Source organism: Larus michahellis, chromosome Z (assembly GCF_964199755.1).
Source record: "Larus michahellis chromosome Z, bLarMic1.1, whole genome shotgun sequence".
In the NCBI taxonomy this organism is placed as follows: domain Eukaryota; kingdom Metazoa; phylum Chordata; class Aves; order Charadriiformes; family Laridae; genus Larus; species Larus michahellis.
Window position 1 is genome coordinate 12,583,532 of NC_133930.1, and position 20,482 is coordinate 12,604,013.

Below are 20,482 nucleotides of genomic sequence, written 5' to 3' on the forward strand. Positions count from 1 at the left end.
CATGTGTAAATATGTGACCCAAAACCCCTACACTGTTTCTATCTGGGAATGTTTTTAGTATAAGTATAGCAAAGGGAAAGAAACACTGGGTTTAGATTTAGTTCACAAAATCAGCAAGAAAATTGCCAGTCTTTCACCCAGAAATGTAGTGAATAAGGCCATTCTCAAGATGCAATATGACATATTTGTCCTATTGCTTTCAAATCCCTCACGGGGAAGGGCCTGTGCCCTGGCCATCTACCTTTTGGATAGATCCCATTAACGTCTTCCATTTTGTATCAGATACTTTCAATATTCAGCGCAGATGACTCTGCACAGCACATGAAAGCAAGACCTGGCCTGCAGGTCCCTGCTGCACTGAATGCTGAGGCACGGTATAGAAAAGTAGAGAAACATCAACATTGAAAGGACCACCATAATTCTGCCCACTTGGGTGATGGCGTCTTTCTCCTCCAAAGTGGGACAGGCTCAACATGGAGAGGAGGAAGCTGGGTGAACAGTCTCACCATAGCGTCAGTGGGCAGAGGGTGCGTATGCCGTCTGATGACATGAGTGCAGATCCCGCACCTTGAATTCAGGAGGATGGTTTAGCAAACTGAGAGGCAGCTCTTGTCCCAGAGTCACATCTTGCAACGGATAAAGGGCTCAATGTCCAGATGGAGAACAGTGATGAGTGGTGTCCCTCAGGGGTCTGTATTGGGACCAGTACAGTTCGATGTCTTCATCAATGACACAGACAGTGGGATTGAGTGCACCCTCAACAAGTTTGCGGACAACACCAAGCTGAAGGGTGCAGTTGACACACCTGAGGGATGGGATGCCATCCAGAGGGACCTGGACAAGCTCAAGAAGTGGGCCTGTGTGAACCTCATAAGATTCAGTAAGGCCAAGTGCAGTGTCCTGCATCTGGGCTGGGGCAACCCCCAATTTCAATACAGGCTGGGGATTAAGGGATTGAGGGCAGCCCTGCCAATAAGGATTTGGGGTACTAGTGGATGAAAAGCTCAACATGAGCTGACAATGTGCACTCACAGCCCAGAAAGCCAACTGTATCCTTGGTTGCGTCAAAAGCAGCATGGCCAGCAGGTTGAGGGAGGTGATTTTGCCCCTCTGCTCTGCTCTGGTGAGACCCCACCTGGAGTACTGCATCCAGCTCTGGAACCCTCAGCACAGGAAAGATGTGGACCTGTTGGAGCAGGTCCAGAGAAGGGCCACAAAAATGATCAGAGGGCTGGAGCACCTCTCCTATGAGGACAGGCTGAGGGAGTTGGGCTTGTTCATCCCGGAGGAGAGAAGGGGCCGGGGACACTTTACTGCAGCCTTTCAGTGCTTAAGGGCGCCTGCAGAAAAGATGGGGATAGGCTTTTTTAATAGGGCCTCTTGCAATGGGACAAGGGGTAATGGTTTTAAACTAAAAGGGGGCAGATTCAGACTAGATATAAGGAAGAATTTTTTTACTATGAGGGTGGTGAAACACTGGCATAGGTTGCCCAGAGAAGCAGTAGATGCCCCATCCCTGGAAACATTCAAGGTCAGGCTGGAGGAGGCTCTGAGCAACCTGATCTAGTGGAAGATGTCCCTGCTCATTGTAAGGGGTAGGACTAGATGACCCTTCCAACCCAAAATGTTCTATGATTCCATGATTTGACAATAAACAGCAGAAAGGCAGCTACATGGAATGGGACCCTCATGGCTGTAGACCCCATCCTTCGGTCTCTGGTTTTACAAATGGTCACAGTTCAGAAGAAGATAGGTTAGATAAGAAACACAAAAACTTTCTTCTTACTCCTTATTTTAAAATTATTGTGAAATCCTTGTCTTATTTCACTTCGTGGTCAGAAAGAAGCACCATTCTGCTTTGCCAGCAGCATTAAAAAGCTTTCGCACATGTTCCAAACAGCGTTGCTACACAGCCCCTACTCATGGAACACAGTTGAAACTCAGGAGCAATTACCCGTGGAGCATATTGCATTTTGGCCTGCTCATTTGTCTTCTAACAATTATTCTGCTTTTCAAAGGAGAAGCTCCTCCCCTCACACGAGCAGATGGGGAAATGTCATCTCTCATTCTTAGAGGAGCTTTGACCAATGTTCTGACTTGGGCATTAAATAGAGCAGAAGTCTGCAGAGTTACCTATGCTTTATGGCATATTTTTTTTTATGCATGAGCTCTGCTGTCAACAATGTCAGCAGGAATATGCATGATGTTATGTGCAGTGTTTGTCAGTGGGTCGATTACTATGCAGCAAGGGCCTGGGAGCAGCGAAGAGTGGAAAATCAGAGCCCCCTTCATTTAAATTTATAATCTGCAAAATCAGGACAAGGAAGGAAAATAGCAGAAATTGGCCCAAATAGTGAGATTTAGACTGAGATTCAAAATGCTGAAGGTGCAGGAGAGCTTGGGAGCGCCGGTGGTGAATCGCAGCCTGATAAACATGTGGGATGGCAGAGAGGCACGCAACTGAAACAGACAGAGGAATACAGCCATTGAAAGCTGTAAGACAGCAGAGCCTGCCCCTGGACCAGGGGAGGATGAAAGCAGCTGAGTGACAAGGAGCACAGGGGAAGGGACAGCCTGCGAGGCGTCTCTGCTCAGCAAGGGCCGCAGCAAGATGAGTGGCAGCGGTGGGGACTTGCTCCTGGGGACACCCCTGCAGGGTGTCCCCACTCCGAGGCAGGGTGTGAGGGGATGCGCCTGGCACCATTCATAGCATCGCTGGAGATGACAGGGGGCTCCCAACGGAGGGACACAATAGCGCTTTATTGCGGCCAACAGCTGGCAACGGCTGCTACACTCAAAGGTTGCAAATCAGTTTGCATTATAATCTCCTGGGTTTGCATGCTCGTAACATACCATATCGGGTTTCCAGAAAAAGATCTGCCACTATTTTTTTAATTTTTTTTTTTTTGAGGAAGAATAAGTAGTTTTCATAAACAACTCTTGACTTTTGTATTGTGGGTGAAGATGAGTGTGAAAAGTATAGCTGCCAAAACAAAGAGGAAATATAATTGCATTTCAGCTGAACAAATCACCCTGAAACCTGGGAAAGGCATGACCCTCCCAAAGGAAGGGGGTCCATGATGGTGGAGAAGGGGAATGCAAGCAGCTATGGGAGAGGTGAGCTTACTCCCACTTGAAGGATGTACTTGTACATACCACAAATAACTCTCCAAGGTAATACGTACCAGTAAAACCAAGCATGAGAAGAATTTTCTTAATCACATGATTCTCTGAGCTCACCATCAAGATCTACCCAACACTTTTCAATTTTAGGCCACTCTTTATAACCAAGCTTACCAACACTGCTTAAGACTGTGTCCAACAGTAGTTAGAAACAAACTCAGAGTGAAGCAGCTAGATTTAGCTCCAATACACTGCATATCTGTAATTTCTCCGCTTACTAACCGTGTTAAAGATGTACATTATAAACTCCATACATCAGAAGGCAAACTGTGGCATGCAGGCCACTATTGTTACTCACAAACTTTCCTATCCCATTTACAAGGTGGATGGGTTTTTTTGTTTTTTACAGCAAACATCAAACAATGGGGCTAAAACAAACAGCACAAAGCAGTTTGTCAGCCACATTTCAGTGCCTCAGATGGGACCCAAGAAGACATCTCAATGATGCGCTTTGGCTCTCAAACCAGACTACTGGGAGCATAACAGAAATGGTAAAATACTGAGTAATTATGCATAACAATGACTGAAGGATGCAGTGGCAGATGCAGCTGCAAACAGATCTTTTAACTGTTGTCTTGTTGGCAAAATGCGTGCTTAGAAAAAGTACATATTACTGCAAATACCAGGAAGATTGGGCTGCACATCCTTCCTTGCCTCCACAAAGGAACGAAGCCCTACATGTTCGTATGATTCAAGTCTCTTCTTGCGTGTATTTTTGTTTTACCTCTGAGTTCTTGCAGTGTAACTGTTCGCCTTTGCATACAGGCAGGGCCAATGTGAGGTTATGCTCCGCCTTGCTGGAAGAGAGAACAGAAGTCTGGTTGGAAATTTGCCCTCTTTCTGCCCTCTTCTGAGCGGTGAGGGTCTACGTATGCAACTATTTCTCCCCTTGTTTCCCGACCTTCACTCAGGGATCTGCTTAAAGGCTTCCTCACAACTTGATCACTCATCTTCAAGAGAGCGTTTACATCACCAGTGGTGCCTGTACCGGGTTTGGATGCCTAAAATCCCTTCTTTTACTGGAATTTGGGCACTTTGAGATCTCACTTTTGAAAACTGAAAGGGACAAAAGGTGAATTTAATTGTGCCAGCGGTCTCACTCACCCAACACAAAGGCTGTGTTGCCCTGCATCCCCTCTAGCAGCATCCCACCAAGCCTGGGCACTGGGTTGCACTCTCAACAGCAGGACCTTAGAAGGCGGCACTAGAGCAAGGCTGGATTCAGCCCCCAACACTCGTCTGCCTCCATTCCTCCATCCTAACCTGGACAACAGCATCGCCCTCCCTCCCAGGGCACTGAGGCCACCATGGCCCACGTGAACCTGCCTGCAGGGCAGAGAGGCTTCAGCTGAGGGAAGAGCATGACTGGGGAACACAGCTCCACCAGTCCAGCAGCCAGGCTCTGCCAGTGAGGAAGACATCCCAGCCACTTCCCTGCCAGTCGCACTGCCTCCCCAGCCCCAGGGTAAGCTTCCCAGGAAAAAAATTCAGACCTCCAAAGCCAAAAAGCTTGTTGGCTGTTTTCAGTAGCATAATGAGCATCGCTCCTGGTGCAAGGGAAGGGACAGACCTGCACAGCAAGGGAAGGACATGAATGTGCCAGCAGCCACCGCAGGGCTTCACTGCATGGTGGGACTGTACCCAAAATGCCAACAGGACCCAAGGTATGCCACCAAAAGGCTCTCGCAGCAGACAGAACAAGATACTGTTCAGACAGATTATAACCACTCTCGCCTCCAAAGACTTTGGAGCATAAAAGATACTGTTGTGTCAGACAAGAGTAAGAGACTCTGTAGGGAGGTTAGGGAGACAGAGACAGACTTAATTTGCGAAGTTTCATTCATGGAGCTGCTCTGCAGCATTTGCGGTATTGACATGAGCAGACAGTAATTGCCAGGATTGTTTTCTGCTGAGCTCTCACTTTCCAAAAAGTCATTACCCAATCAGTATGGAAAGTCATTAGCTAATCCTCTTAGGATCACACTGTTAACAGAATTTGGTGGACTGCCTGGGCACTGGCCGAGAATATTGTATATGAACACACAAATTAAAGAAACATCTTAAGCATTACTTGGTGGGGTCCTCAGCTGCACTAGGCAGGGCCCCACTGGGTGGGTTTTTTGTGCCAAATTCAGTCCAACTGATTTCCTAACACAATTTCAGAGAATTTCTAAACTGTCTTAAATTGCACCAGTTTAAAACTCCCTGCAGCTGCTGCCGCGTTTCTAACAGCATGTCCCTGGTGCCAAGAAGATGAAAAGCTGCAGAGGTGGCTCTGCACCAGTGGAGAAGAGGACCATCAGTGGGCAACTCAGAGTATCTTGGGTGCCAGGGCAGAGCACCACAAGGGCTGTCCTCAGACTGCCAGAGAACAGCTTACATACAGCCATGCTAATTCAGCAGAAGCAGCAATATGCTCACTCTTGATCCAAATTAAAATTGTACTGCAAGACAAGCCAGTCAGGTGCAGAACCCAGATTAACTAATGCAAGGCCACAGGCTAAAGAAAAAACAACCTCAGGATTAAAGATTAGAGCATAGGGAATCGGCTGAGGCACAGGGAAGACATAACAGGCAAAGGATATCAAGGATACCTGGATTTAGCAAAACAGGGGAAACTGTGGAAAGAGAAAATTGCAATTTGAGATGAGGATTTGCAAGGATTACTTCTTAAGAAAAATTCTAGGCAGAGTCGGAGGGTCTGGCGAGAGACCATTACTGGCCAGGGCAAAGGCAGCCGGGTGCCAGCTTGAGTAAACGACTTCTCTAGAAGCAATGATTTAGGTAAGGCACATCTTGTCTCTAAATGCACAGCAGCTCTGCCTTTTTACCAGTTACTTCTCCATAAAAATTTGTCTTCGTATGAAAGACAGTGATTTGCACTGAGTTAGTTGACAGAAAACTGGTGGTTAACACGGGAGATAAAACAAACTTCAGTTCCCAGTAGATCTGCAAATCCCAAATACTTGTCTAAATGAGCTGCACATGTGCAAAACATTCCCCTTGGGCCCCTGACACACAGGAACGTGCATTGCTGGACAGATGGGGATGTGATGGTGGTTTGATAATCATCTGCACCCAGTGGCATGCATGATATGATGGGGATGGAAACAGGTAGAGGTAAAAAGGAAAAAAAAAACCAACCCTGATTTATAAAGTTCAATTTCACATGTCTAAAGAGGTGGGAATGCAAAGCTAAGTAAATGCACTAAGCACTTCTTGTTACATAGCGAGGGTTTTCTGTTTTTATTATCCAGAGTTCAGACCTCATATTTAACAGAAGTCCTCAACCAAAACTGTGAGCACCCCAGCTGTTGTGAAACTTTCTCCCAGCATCTCTGGGCAGCAGAAACCCTAATATACAGAGCACTTCTGCTCAGATGCAGATATATTATTCTCTGCATATAAGCTATTACCCCAACTGTATTGCTCTCACAGGCACTTGTGTCAAGCAAGGCAGTGCCTATCAGCCCTCTTCAAATATGTATTCATTGCCTGCAACAAAGCACTTAAAAGATTTGGGCAAGAGCTCATCAAAAAAGAAAAAAAAGAAAAGGCGCTGCCCTCTACAAATGCACATCCTTAGATTAGGCTTCACTTTGTTATACCCAAGCTCATTAAACCTGCTTAGCTGTAGGAGTAGATCCTGCCTGTACCTCTTTGCAACAGCCAGAGCCCTTGCTCTTCCTTGCATTGCTACTCAGAGCATTTTCATTCTGTTGAGCCAGGCACCCGGGAGGGGCCATGAAGATGATCTGAGGGCTGGAGCACCTCTGCTACGGGGACAGGCTGAGAGAGTTGGGGTTGTTCAGCCTGGAGAAGAGAAGGCTCCGGGGAGACGTTACAGCCCCTTCCACTACCTAAAGGGTGCCTACAGGAAAGATGGGGAGGGACTCTTTATCAAGGAATGGAGTGATAGGAGGAGGGGTAACGGTTTTAAACTGAAAGATTTAGAATGGATATCAGGAAGAAATTCTTTACTGTGAGGGTGGTGAGGCACTGGAACAGGTTGCCCAGGGAAGCTGTGGATGCCCCATCCCTTGGAGGTGTTCAAGGCCAGGTTGGATGGGGCTTTGACGTAGTGGGAGGTGTCCCTGCCCATGGCAGGGGGTTGGAACTAGATGGTCTTTAAGGTCCCTTCCAACCTGAGACATTCCATGATTCTATGATCCTTCCACAGTGGTACCCAGACCCACTCCATGGGGAGCACGAGCAGCAGCCCAGGCGGGCAGATGCCCACCCCATATTTTTCATACCAGAAGCCCAAGCTTTGGCATCGCGCTTGCAATTAACTTTGACTGTCTATAATTTGAAGAGAGGATACGCCACACCACATCACACAGCACAAATATCCCTCCATGTGGTACCGACCGCGCTTTTTATAAAATAAATACCAGTTTCTGCTGCAACGTTTCTCCCAAAAAACTAAAGCAGAGTGCAAAATAATGCTTGAAATATGATGATTTTGTACATATGGAGAATTGGGACAGATACACCACAATATTTTTCTGAAGTGAAATATTAATTGCAGGTCTGTGGCACTGCCTCCTTTCTTTGTTGGAAATATTAGTGAGATAGTCTGTATCCATGGTATGGTAGCTGTGATCTGTTAAATAAATTTGGAACTAGAATTTACTTAGTGTTTTTTTCCCCTCTGTTTTCTCATTGCTGTTAGGAGAGAGTAACTAGAAAACCCACCCACACAGCCGAATATTCAGCTGCAAGGAAAGAGCCTGAAGTCATTCAAATCCATACGGTAACCCTAGCTCTGGTTGCCCCAACATTTAGATAGTTGCCCTGTGGTATTCTGGAAGATGCACAATTTCTGTATCAGGGATTCAAGGTAAGAGGGGAGAAAAAACGTCCATGCTTCCCTGAATCTTTCCATTTTAGATTTTGAAAGGAAGAAAGAAGAACTTTAATTGCTATTGTATGAAAAGGATCTTCAATAATGTTTTGTCTTAGAGATTACTTTTTTTTTTTGCTTACATGTGTACTCATATCTGGTAAAGTCATCTTTACAAAGATGTTCAGAAAGAATAAATTCAGAAATAAAGATAGCCATAACAGATTATAACCAGTATTTTTCCATGAATCATCGCTACTGTATACAGTAAGAAAGCTTCCAAGACAACCTACTGGGTGACCAACAGAAATACTCCAGATTTTCAATATTTTACTGCAAGGCTGTGGGTCCATCTGAAGAAAGGCTAGAAGAAAAAAATTTATTTATTCTCAGAAAGAGAGGTCTGAGCATAGTAACAGTCTTCAAAGCTGTGTAAGGTTATAAAAAGGACAGCAGTCAATTGTACTCCGTGCCCATTGAGAGTAAACCAAAAATTAATCAGCTTAATTGCCAGCAAGGAACATTTCAGCTACGCATTAGAAAAAAAGCTGCAAGGACAGGACGCATAGGAACAAGCTAGTAAAAGACGATATGTAGGTCCTCCCATTAGGTTTTTAAAAGAACAAGGTAAGTAAGCCAGGATCCATCCATCAGAGATGGCCTAAGTATATTGGTCCTGCTCCAGGACGGGCAGTTGGATCCCACAATTCCCAATATCCCTCTGGTCCAATATTTTGTTGACTTTCTGGTCTGTATGCCTTCTTGGAGCAAAATAGATACTCAACAGAAAACAGACCCAATTCCCCATAATGGCTGAGAACACCCCTATTGAACGCAAGAACACAGACTTATTTTTTCTATACTGACCCCAAAGCCCAGTGCAGGAAAACAGATATTCACGTAGTTGCACTCGATACCCATCTTAAGGCAGCCAAGCACAGGTGAAACAAACCTCAGTGGGAGAAAAGTTTCTGCTCTGACTTCAGGAGCAAAGCAGACACTTCCAATCCCCAAGGCAACAGGCTTGGGAGGGATCATATCATTGAGTCAGAGACAACCATCCTCACAGCACTGTCAGAGGCAAGAAAATCCATGAGAAAAACACAACAGCCAGCACCTCCAGCGACCACGAGTGACATTACCTTGGTTACAGACCCACATCAAACCCAAATCGTTCGTGGTACTGATGCACCGGAGACGATGGCTCAGAGACCCAGCTGGTCCTGGAGCTCCACATCAAGTGGGAAGATTCCCTGGCTTCCTGCTGAGCTCCTGATGTATATGAGCACTGGCTCAGTGTCCACAGGCAGCACGTATGTTTGGGATCCACATAGGTTTCTGCAGTTTGTACAGCAGCAGATTGCACCAAAAGGGTGAGTATTTTCAAAGAAATTCCCCGAGGCAGAGGAAAACATCTGGCACACCCCCTACAAAGTCTTCCCTGCCACCCACACATGGTCTGGACACCATATTGTGCTGTCAAAAACCTCAATCTGTTTTTAACAACTAAGGAAAAACATTTCCGGCAAAACGAAACTTAACCTAAATGTGCCTTTGCCAAATTATGCCGCCTCCTTTCTGGCTACATTTACGGGGGAAGGAAACTCATGACTTAGGAAAACAAATGAATAAATCACTGGTCACTCCCATCCCACAAAAGATCTCCTACCCCTGAGAAAAAGGGCTTTCAAATGCTGAAACAGACCATTAAAGATCAAAAATGCACCCTGACAAAAGCTCTGAAGTCAACCTAAGTTCTGCCTTCTATCGGTTTTTAATTGATCTAAAACTTAAAAACCTCCCATATAAAATGCTAGTGAGGCAAGGCGCAAAGCAGGACACCGAGCACTTCCCACCCCAGAGATACACATGCAAGGCGACGGCAGCAACGTATTTTCAGCCAAACCCCAGAGAAACGAAAGCGAGCGGCTCTTCCCCTAAAGAACCACGCAGGAAAAGCCAACAAGTCCCATTTGCAGCCAGATTTTAATTTTCAGGGCTGAGCTCAGTAAGCCAGAGTTTAAAACGGAGACTTAGTTCTTTTCTCGTTGCTGGGGAAAGTCAACTAATTCACAAAGAGGAAAGAAAAGTCCAAGCACCCTTGAAGAGACGATGGTTCTGGTGTGCTGTGCCGACTGATGGGGTTTGTCAGGGCTAAGCACCATTTACCCTTTGCAGTCTTTTACTGCAACCCCATCCTGTAAGTATTCTGTGCCTACGCGCTGCACCTAACACCATATCCAAAGGCACACGGTTAGGTATTCCTGGGGGATGCAGCTGGACAGGGTTGTTTGCCGCTTGCTGCAGCTCCTTGGTGTCCTTTTCCCTGTTAACATATTCCTGGAGTTTGAGGATATGGAGCTGAACCATTCCTCCCATCAAGTCCTTCCCCCCAGCACCAACACTGTTGCTGGCCTCAATACCTCTCCATTACAGTTCTACAATTGGCACATACTTCCCCATAATATTTAACAAAAATGACGATAAACAGCACACAACATAGCCCTGATACCACAGTACATTCCTTGCCAAAACCAGGATGTAGGATTGTAGCATTCAAAATCATACAGGCATCTTAATCCCGGTTAAGGTTTCCCAATACCTACCCCGGCCATGGGAGAGTACCTGACACCTTGCCTTCCTGTCCTACTTTTTCCAGCTATCTGAAAAGTATTTAATGAAGTCCTTCTAAAGGACCAAAGAAGCACATACTCACCTAAGAAGCTCACAAATGAACGTTCAAATTACTGCTTTTCTGTTTGTCATACTGAGATGGCAGTTGAAGATACACTGTCAAAAGCACAAAAAGGCAAGTCAGCGCACCAAGCCTGTGGGTACCACTCTGAGTGTTGACCATCCCATCAAACAACAGGATGAAAGCATGCTCATATATAACATCACGGATAGTGAGAAAGTCTCGTCACTCCCAATAAATTCAGCCCCAGCTATAAGATTTCTTGTACCTCAGACAGGGATCTCTGCATGTCTGACTCTGCAGATAAAACCTGATATTGCAGATCTTCATTGCATTAATTCCCTGTTATTGAAAGGATCTGATGTTACTAATCTTTACATCCATTCAATTTCATATGTTTTTGCTGACAAATACTCTTAAGACAAAAGAATTCAAAAATCACTACAATTAAATCCTTTGTGATGCTTTCCATTAAAAAAAAAAACAACCAAAGCCATGAAAGAGAAGCAGACATTAATTAATAAACACATTCACAAAGCAAGCTCTAAACCTCTAACAAGACTTTGCCAGAAATACTCAATAGCCGTGAGTTTCTGATGAAAGACGCATTAAGTCAGCTTGTAAATCAATTCCAGCTTTTCCTCTGCAACTCAGGAAAGTCTTGGGTACTTACAGAAATCACAGAATTTGGAGAGGGAGAAGGGCAGACTGAGGCCACAAACAGAGAAGTCTCACACCAGATTTCCTTGGAGCTATTACAAGTGTCTATCATCGTTTAGCTTAAAAACCCTTCACAATATAGACCAGCTCAACAACAATCATTGTCATCATCAGTCCGTGTGTAGGAAAGCTGTTTGTAAAAGCAAAAGCAAACGGACAGTAGTTTGCTCATGGCTAGAAACAAGCCTTTTTAAGTCTAACGAGGGTCAAGCCAGGACCACTCTACGAGCTGCTGTTTTCCTGGCTGGTTCTCTGTCCGGCTTGATGAGCAGGTGGTATCTCCTGCAGATGAATATTTTGGCTAGATACATTGAATACCGCACTTCAGAACGCACCATTTCAGCCACAGGGCCCCAGTGTGTCTCCCACTGGGGTCTGAGGACCGGCGCAGAGCCCAGCCGCCGCTGGCCGTTCCCATCCCCAGGTGTGCAGGAGGAGGGCAGGTTTTTCTAAAGACCCAAAGCACCCCAGTGACACCCCTCCAACGCTGGTAAACATAGAGGAGACACACAGAGACTTCAAAGAAAGGAGAGAAGGGAGTATTTCATAGGAAATACCTACAAGTGAGACAAAAAAAGAAGTTTCTCCTTTACTTACATTATAAGCAAAATTTTAGTTCCCATCCTATCCATCTTACCTTCCTTTTTGTGATAGCAACCTTTCTGTAAATGCTCTCTCTGCTTAAAAACAAGAGACTTAATTGTCCTGTTGCATGCTCAGCTTTTAAAACCAACAGCTCATTGTATCAAGGCAGAAAATATAATTTTATAACTACTCTTAAATAAATTACTTAAGAAATCACCCATCTTAAAAAGGTTTTCCACAGTTATGATAAATTATAGAAGTGATTTGTTGCCATATTAGTTACAGAAGCATGTGTACCCGTCTGCTGGCCAAAACACTTCAAGATCAAAGGAGAAGCTGAAAGCAGACAAGAGTATTTATTGTTTTGATGAACACCACGCTCAAGAAGTCATCGCCACGGCCATGGTCTGTACAAGTACAGAACAAACCGATACTGTCCTCAAAAGCTGAGAGCTGAAGCACAGGCCATAAAACAGATCCAGGCAAGTGGTTCAAGTCAACGGTGAATGAATGCATCAACACCTCACTTTAATTTCGGTGTATTAAAAAAGGTATACTTAAATCTCTATCACTTCATCATGCTGCCTCTGTCATCGTGTAACCATTATGTAAGGCAGTATAATTAAAAATAAACTTTTCACTCCCCAGCAGCAGTTATGCAATAACTTTTAATTAACTGAGATCCTTCATGTTTAAGAGAACATTTAAAGAGTTTAAGTTATAACTCCATGCCTTTCCTCTCAGCTTCATATTAAAATCCTCCAACAGAAACTATCTGCATCTTCCTTCTCATCTCTTCAGTACAAAGATGGTTTGTCAGGTTTTGTTTGGTTTTATCGGCTTGTATGATGCTGTCTTGGGGTCCTAAAAATGCAGAGACATATTTTGTGCAATCTGTCAGCAACTGTCTTCAGATGCAAGGCTACAGGGAGCTGATGAGCTTTTTTCTTATCAGAATGAGTCACGAAAATGGATTATCCACACTTAATCCTCCTCACACTGGCGAATTTCCTGATTTTTTTGTTCAATAAAAATAAAATAAAATGAAAATTGGCCTGATGAAACCTTGTAAGAACAGTTTTCTCTCGGGATGCCCTGGCAGAAGAGAAATACCACTCTGCCTTTTTAGAGGACCACGGAGCTTCCAGCACCCATCCCCTTCTTCTCCAAAAGCATGCATCTCCCTGCCTCCAGCACCCATTCTCTGCACTGTGGATGGATTCCCCCATGCCCTTTTAGGTTTTTTTTGGTCACATCACATTCGGTATCCATGTTTTGGGGGTTATTTTCCTTTTTTTTTTACAAACCCTGCTTCTCCCCACAAGCCAAACAAGTAAGAAATCATTTAGCCTGTTTTCCCACAAAACATTTTCACCACAAAAGTCTTACTAATCTACATTCGCTTGAAATGCAAATATTTTTTACAAAACCATTCTGCTAATTTTCATGAAAGCCAGTACCTTGCACGATCAGAACCCCCTCACTGAAACCCTCTTTCAGTTAAATCTCAAAAGAACAAAACCTGAGCTTGAGCAACCTCCCTTCCATTTTGAACAGGGATTTAGAAAGAGAAGCATGAGTTTTGCTGCTGTTTGCTAATCCCAGCAGAGAGAAAAAGGAATCCAAAATGCCTGAAAGCTCATCCCTGAAAATAATGTGATTTTCCAATAAGATTAAAAAAAAATGCATCTATTCATAAATTTGAGCTTAAAGAGTGGGGGGGGGGGGGAAGAAGTCTTCATACTTCTAACATATGGTCCATGGCCAACTTTTAGTGCAAAGCTGCCCCATCAGGCAGCGGGATGATGGACAGAATGGAAACCAGGGCTTCATCTTTATGGTTATTTCCTTGCTTATTGGATTTGGGTTTTTAGCTTCACTCTGAAACGCTGCCATGCTACATTTAGTACGTAGTAGCTGGCACCACTTTAAAGGCCCCAGCAGAGCTCAGTCAGCAAACCAGATTAGTTACACCATGCAGGGAGGAGGGCTCGTGTGATTTGGGGGATGATGGGGAAGCAGGAAGATGTCCCATTGCGGTGGTGGAAGTGGAAATGGCGGAGGGAGAGGGAGGGGAGGGAGGAAAACAAGCCTGCTCTTAAATTGTACTTTCATCTTAGACAGTGTGCTCTATTTGTGTGCTCAGAGGGTTGTGATTAGGGGCACAGAGTCTAGTTGGAGACCAGTGACGAGTGGTGTTCCCCAGGGGTCAGTACTGGGTCCAGTCCTCTTCAACATATTCATCAATGACCTGGATGAGGGGATAGAGTGCGCCCTCAGCAAGTTTGCTGATGACACCAAGCTGGGTGGGGTGGCTGACACACCGGAAGGCTGTGCCGCCATACAGAGAGACCTGGACAGGTTGGAGAGTTGGGCAGAGAGGAACCTTATGAAGTTCAACAAGGGCAAGTGTAGGGTGCTGCACCTGGGAAGGAACAACCCCATGCACCAGTACAGGTTGGGGGCTGACCTGCTGGAGAGCAGCTCAGCTGAAAGAGACCTGGGAGTCCTGGTGGACAACAGGATGACCATGAGTCAGCAATGTGCCCTTGTGGCCAAGAAGGCCAATGGCATCCTGGGGTGCATCAAGAAGAGTGTGGCCAGCAGGTCGAGGGAGGTCATCCTCCCCCTCTACTCTGCCTTGGTGAGGCCGCACCTGGAGTACTGTGTCCAGTTCTGGGCTCCCCGGTTCAAGAGGGACAGGGAACTGCTGGAAAGGGTGCAGCAGAGGGCTACAAAGATGATTGGGGGACTGGAACACCTCTCTTATGAGGAAAGGCTGAGGGATTTGGGTCTCTTCAGTCTGGAAAAAAGACGGCTGAGGGGTGACCTTATCAACGCTTATAAATACTTAAAGGGTGGGTGTCAGGAGGATGGGGACAGGCTCTTTTCAGTGGTGCCCGGGGACAGGACAAGAGGCAATGGGCACAAACTTGAACATAGGAAGTTCCACCTAAACATGAGGAGGAACTTCTTTACCCTGAGGGTGACAGAGCACTGGAACAGGCTGCCCAGAGAGGTGGTGGAGTCTCCAACTCTGGAGACATTCAAAACCCGCCTGGACATGTTCCTGTGTAACCTGCTCTAGGTGACCCTGCTCTGGCAGGGGGGTTGGACTAGATGATCTCCAGAGGTCCCTTCCAACCCTATGATTCTATGATTCTATGATTCTATGATTTAACGGCACAAGGCCATCACGCAGGGATATGGCTCAACTGTCCCAGGAGACTTTTGCAGACTGTTCTGCACGTGAACAGTCTCGCTGCTGGAGCAGAAGTTGGTGTCTCGTCATGCCACATCAAATGTCAGGTTAATGCACCCTGTCAAAGCAGCGGAGCAATGCAATCAGTGTCTGCATCAGTGCAGCCAGTGTCCTTCGGGTGACACGTGGAGGCAGAGGTGGGTGAGCATCCTGAGCACACCAACGGCCCTCAACAGAGCAGCAGCACCTCTAGCTGACATCCCTTCTTCTCCAGAAAAGGTTCTGCCATGCAAAGTTTCCTGGTGAGACATGCAAGGTGTCTGGTGAGACACTGGCACAGGTTGCCCAGAGAGGTGGTGGAGGCCCCATCCCTGGAGACATTCAAGGCCAGGCTGGATGAGGCTCTGAGCAACCCGATCCAGTAAAAGATGTCCCTGCTTACTGCAGGGGGTTGGACTAGATGACCTTTAAAGGTCCCTTCCAACCCAACACATTCTGTGATTCTATGATTCTGTGATTTCTCTTCCACCCACAAGAAGAAGGCTGCAGTAGGATCCACCTCCATGCGCCTGTACCATACTTAATTTGCCAGCCACTTTGAAAAGGGTTTGGGGCCAAGCGCTTCCTGTAAATTACTCCTTTCTCTGCAAAACCTGCTTAATGGAATTAAATGAAGGATCAATTTGGCCCATAGCGTACGTGAAGTTCAGGATTAGTTTTTATCTCATTCCATTACAGAAAATTCCAAAATGGAGAAAAATTTTCATTCGTAGGCTGATAAAAGTTATTATAAATATACAATGCAGAAATAGGAAGGGGTTTTTATCCTTCTTCAAACCATTTTAAAATATATGGTCTATTTGAAGCATGTACATCATTAAAGAATTATAGATGACAGCCACAGAGAAAGTGGATAAAGAGAAAAGTTTAATTATTTTAAAATTTCCTTTTTCAGTTTTCCAGCCTGCTGAACAAAATCATTAAAGCAGAATCATAAATATTACTCTGCAAGGAGAAAAAAAAGCCCCTCACATGCAACTTAAGACACCAAATGAAGTTAAACACATATTTGACAATCTTCTATTCATTAAAATATACATTTGGTTAGCCCCCTTGGGCTTAAGAATTTCCAAAATGTACCCGTAATGTAAAGTTAAAGTTCTGTCTTTTTCCCCTCTATCCTGTCACTTTTCTGAGTATTTCAGCATTTTTTCCTCTAACACAGGAAGAGGATGGTTTTTATTATTGTGGACCTACCCCTTGGAAACTCTGCTTCCTCAGCAGTCTGATTTTGCTTAGGGTGTGACTGACTCCCCTGTCGGAGGAGTATGCCCTGCATGGCTGATCTTTTTGGGAGGAGATAAAGGAATAGCAAAACAATTGCTTAAAATATCGTATCTGGGAATCACACCACCTTATCAATATATGAAAAGCAGGTAAAAAGGATAAAAACAGGTGAGGTCATGTTTTGGGCACCAACCACTGGTTCATGAGCCTCCTGGCTTGGCCCGTGTCACCGCTGACCACTCTCTGGCTGCCCTCATTGGCCACGGATCAAGGGCGGTGTAGCAAGACTTGCCTGTCACCTCTGGCTTACTCCTTCCTCACCTCCCCAGGAGAAGTATGCAGCATTTAGACAGTAAAGACGGTCTTTTGCAACCAGGATATCACTTTAACATGATGTGCACACAGAGTGCCATCTTGGGGCAACCTGGTATTAAGTTATCTAGATGTTTTGTCACTGTAGGAACTTACAGACCAGATTAACCTCAGCTCACTTCCATTGCCCATATTATATATCTGAATGCACATTTTAGCCGCCAGACAAAAGCTGGATTTTTTAAGGAACAATTCTTCGGATTTTTCTAGACATCTACTTGAAGGCTACCTGAACTGCCTAAAGCACTGCCAGTTTTTGTATACTGAATGCAAGGGCAAAAGCTCTGAGCGCATTCGTATTTGGTCAGACGAGCACAAACCTAGACACCTGTATACTGATTAAATTAATAAAACCACAAAAAACACACCCTGCAAGAAATCTAGCCTCTGCCTCCAACTCGGCAGCTATTGCATGGGGGAAAAAAAAAATATACACAGCTAATTCTTGGAGAAATTACTAAAAATTAAACCACTCTATTACTGGCACAAACGCCAAGCTGCTCCTACTGTTCTCTTGCTGCTGCGGAGGCAGTTGCAAAGCGCCTGTTCTCGGGGCTTGGCTCTGCTGGAGCTAATCCAGGATCAGTCCAAAACCAATGTAACATCTTACCTCTGGTGTTCAGCCTCAGCCCCACACAGCAAGCATAACCTCTCAAACCGGTGTCCAAGAAACACACAAAACCCACGGACAATCCCACAAATGCATCAAGATGATGGTGCACGGGGGTTTCCAGGCTCTGTGCCTAACCCACAGGAGTATGACAATCCCAAAATGACCGTCCAACATCAGCATCACATAGAATTCATAGCAGAGGAAAAATGCACAGAGGAGAGGAAGAACTGTATTTTAGTAACTCATGAGGAGAGGAAGAACTGCATTTCAGTAACTTGTGAGGAGAGGAAGAACTGCATTTCAGTAACTCTTCTACCCTTTTTCCAATAACTTAATACCAACAGGAAAAAATATCAGCCCTTTCTATAAATATACATAAAATATTGCCACCATGTGTGTGGAGAAGGGTTTTTGCACTTGCCTTCATTGCAGAGCTTAAGTCCTGGAGCGATCTCAAGAGAAAAATGAACCCGGGGGTCTGCTGCAGAGCCTGTGTGCGAGCACTACACGCTGCCGGGCACCCTGGCACAGCTCAGCCCCATCAGCAGCTCTGCTTCAGACAGCCAGGACCAAAATAACTAGGGTGGGAAAACTTCTAGAGCCATTACCCACCCACTTTTACTCTAACCAAATACAATTTGTACTCATTTTCAGAAGTTCCCTGTTTGCTTCAGTAAATAATAAAGCTACATGCAAAAACCAGGAAGGGGATTTGGAGGAAAGAGGTTCAGCACTAAGAGTAGCCCCATGAAGATGTACAAGGAGAAAAGGGACAGGCAACATGAGAGGTTACAAAAACAAAAATACACCTTATCTGTAGAACAGATACTGAAGCACTTTTTGCTTTAATACACAGTGACGGCATCTCCTACAGGGCAAAACCTGCATACAACTGTCCTTACGCTGAGCCTGAACAGCAAAGCGCACGTATGGGAAATGCCCCCAGGTTGGAACGAGCCGGTTTCTACCTGCCAACCAGCAGGCAGATAATCCATAAATCCATCTTTCTGTGCCTTTCATTATAGGGTTGAGTGGTTGGATCTAAAGAAGCATTTAGGAGAAGGAGGGATGGGCTGTGAACATCTCTGCATCACGACGACAGACCAAGGCACAGCTTGCAGAAGGCTTGAGACTACTTGCATTATCAGAAGGTCAGCTGCAAGGAGACCCCATGTGGGTGACCTCCTGCCCACATGGTTGAATTTTCCAGCCATGCAAAAGTCATAGTATGGCAACGAAACACAAGCTACTGTCTCCTGTGCTGCAGGGTAAAGGAGGGTCAGCCAAGGGCGGCTTTGCTGCCACAGACCAGACCACCTTTGCACAGATGCAGATCCTCTGACACCCCAAAGTGTGTCTACACAGCAAGATTCATCCAGGTTAAAGTAAATTTGGATGCAAAACAAAATTGCTGTTCTTGGCTAAAGGAACATGGAAGGACATAAAAACAATTTGCAGTAAAAGTTCCCGAAGGCCAGCTGACAGGGAATTCATTGTGACCAGCATGTCATGAAGACAGGTCCTTAGTCTCCCCCTACACCACCTGAGATACTCCAGCCAGGTGGGAAATCACCAAATACCAACCAAAACAGTGAAAACAAATGGCCTCAAGCTTTTTCTGAGGACCTTTGCAGTGGGAAGTGGTGTCAGTGCTACGCAGAGAGAATGGAGACTCGCGGCCATGTGGTAAGTCATTCCCCAACCAGCTTTTCGGAGGGATGTTTCTGCAGCCTGCAAAGAGAAAGTGAGGCCCCAGACTTGCATCATCCCACCTCTGAGTCATCTCACCGCACAGCTCCTCTCCCCTGCCATCGCTCCTCGGCCGGGCTCACGTAATTACTACCGCAGAGCTGCAATCATCCCCGTGTGCAGTCGGAGCAAAGCTGGCATCCCCCACCCACGCACTGGAGAAAGAGCCGCGCTCGCCCCAAATTCAGCAGCTGAACCTGAAACCAAGACCCCAGGACAAGGCAGGGAGGTGGGGAGGGCTCCCGCAGGGCTCCTGAAGGGATTCAGGCAGGGGATGCTGCCTGGGATACAGGATGCCCTACATACAGGGGACGGGAGCGGGGACAGAGCGGCTGTGGGGGATGGATGATCCGTGCCTCGCTCGTGCCTGTGACCAGGTTATGTCAGGTGCTATTAAGGCACGAAGCGTGACTGCATGTGTCTGAAACCCCGCTGCAGACTGCTCCAGCAGCCTTGAAATAAAATCTCCTATAAAAAAAAAAAAAAAGCTTTTTTTTTTTAAGAAAAAAAAACCACCACACCCTAGGCAGCAGTTAAGAGAGAAAAACATGCAACTAAATACAGGGGAGCAAACCAAGGGGGGACTGCACCTTCAAAACCACCCTCCTCCTGCGGGGTTTGGGATGCCACTGCCTTTTTGTCCACTCCAGCTCCACCGCCTGTCCGCGTCCCCCGAAGGCAGAGCTGCAGCCGCCGGGGAGCTCCGCCGTGCCTTCAAAGAGCCTAAAGTGGGTCAGCGGAACAGAGAGAGAAAACCTGATTTCAGCATGAAGAAAGCGGTCAGACCTGCTGGCGCAGAGACAGCAGAAGGCAGGGGAAGCCGCTCACTCACAGGCTCTGCATCTCCATGGAGGCACAAGAAAGGCAAGGACCACCATTCCCCTCTCCCGAAATCACAGGGAGGGAACTGTGCTCCCCAAATCTGTAATAGGACACAGGTAACAGAAACATATCATGGGACGGGAGAGTATGAGAAGATAAATGCATCCCTCTGTCCTCCGTATGGCAGTCTGCCTAAGGCCACCCTCACCCCTCCTCACAATCAATTTATTCTGACTAAAACTGAGTGAGACATTAATCCATCCAAATTTAAAACCCTTCATGAGCCTGATGGCCACATCTTGCACCCTTCTTCCTTGCACCTGAGCAAACATCGGAGGAAGAGCCCCAACAACAACTGCAGAAGTCAGGCAGCATCTTTTGGAAGCAATTAAAAATGCTAAATAGGAT

General features: G+C 45.9%; 1 protein-coding gene across 3 annotated transcripts in view; it reads right to left on the reverse strand.

Annotated features, from left to right (window-relative positions):
* Positions 1-20,482, reverse strand: part of PDZD2 (PDZ domain containing 2) — a 214,755-nt gene that overhangs the window by 172,766 nt on the left and 21,507 nt on the right. For all 3 annotated transcript variants that reach the window (XM_074569809.1, XM_074569808.1, XM_074569807.1), the window contains exon 2: positions 3,908-3,980. The gene's annotated coding sequence lies outside the window, so the exon portion shown is untranslated. The remainder of the gene's footprint in view (positions 1-3,907; positions 3,981-20,482) is intronic.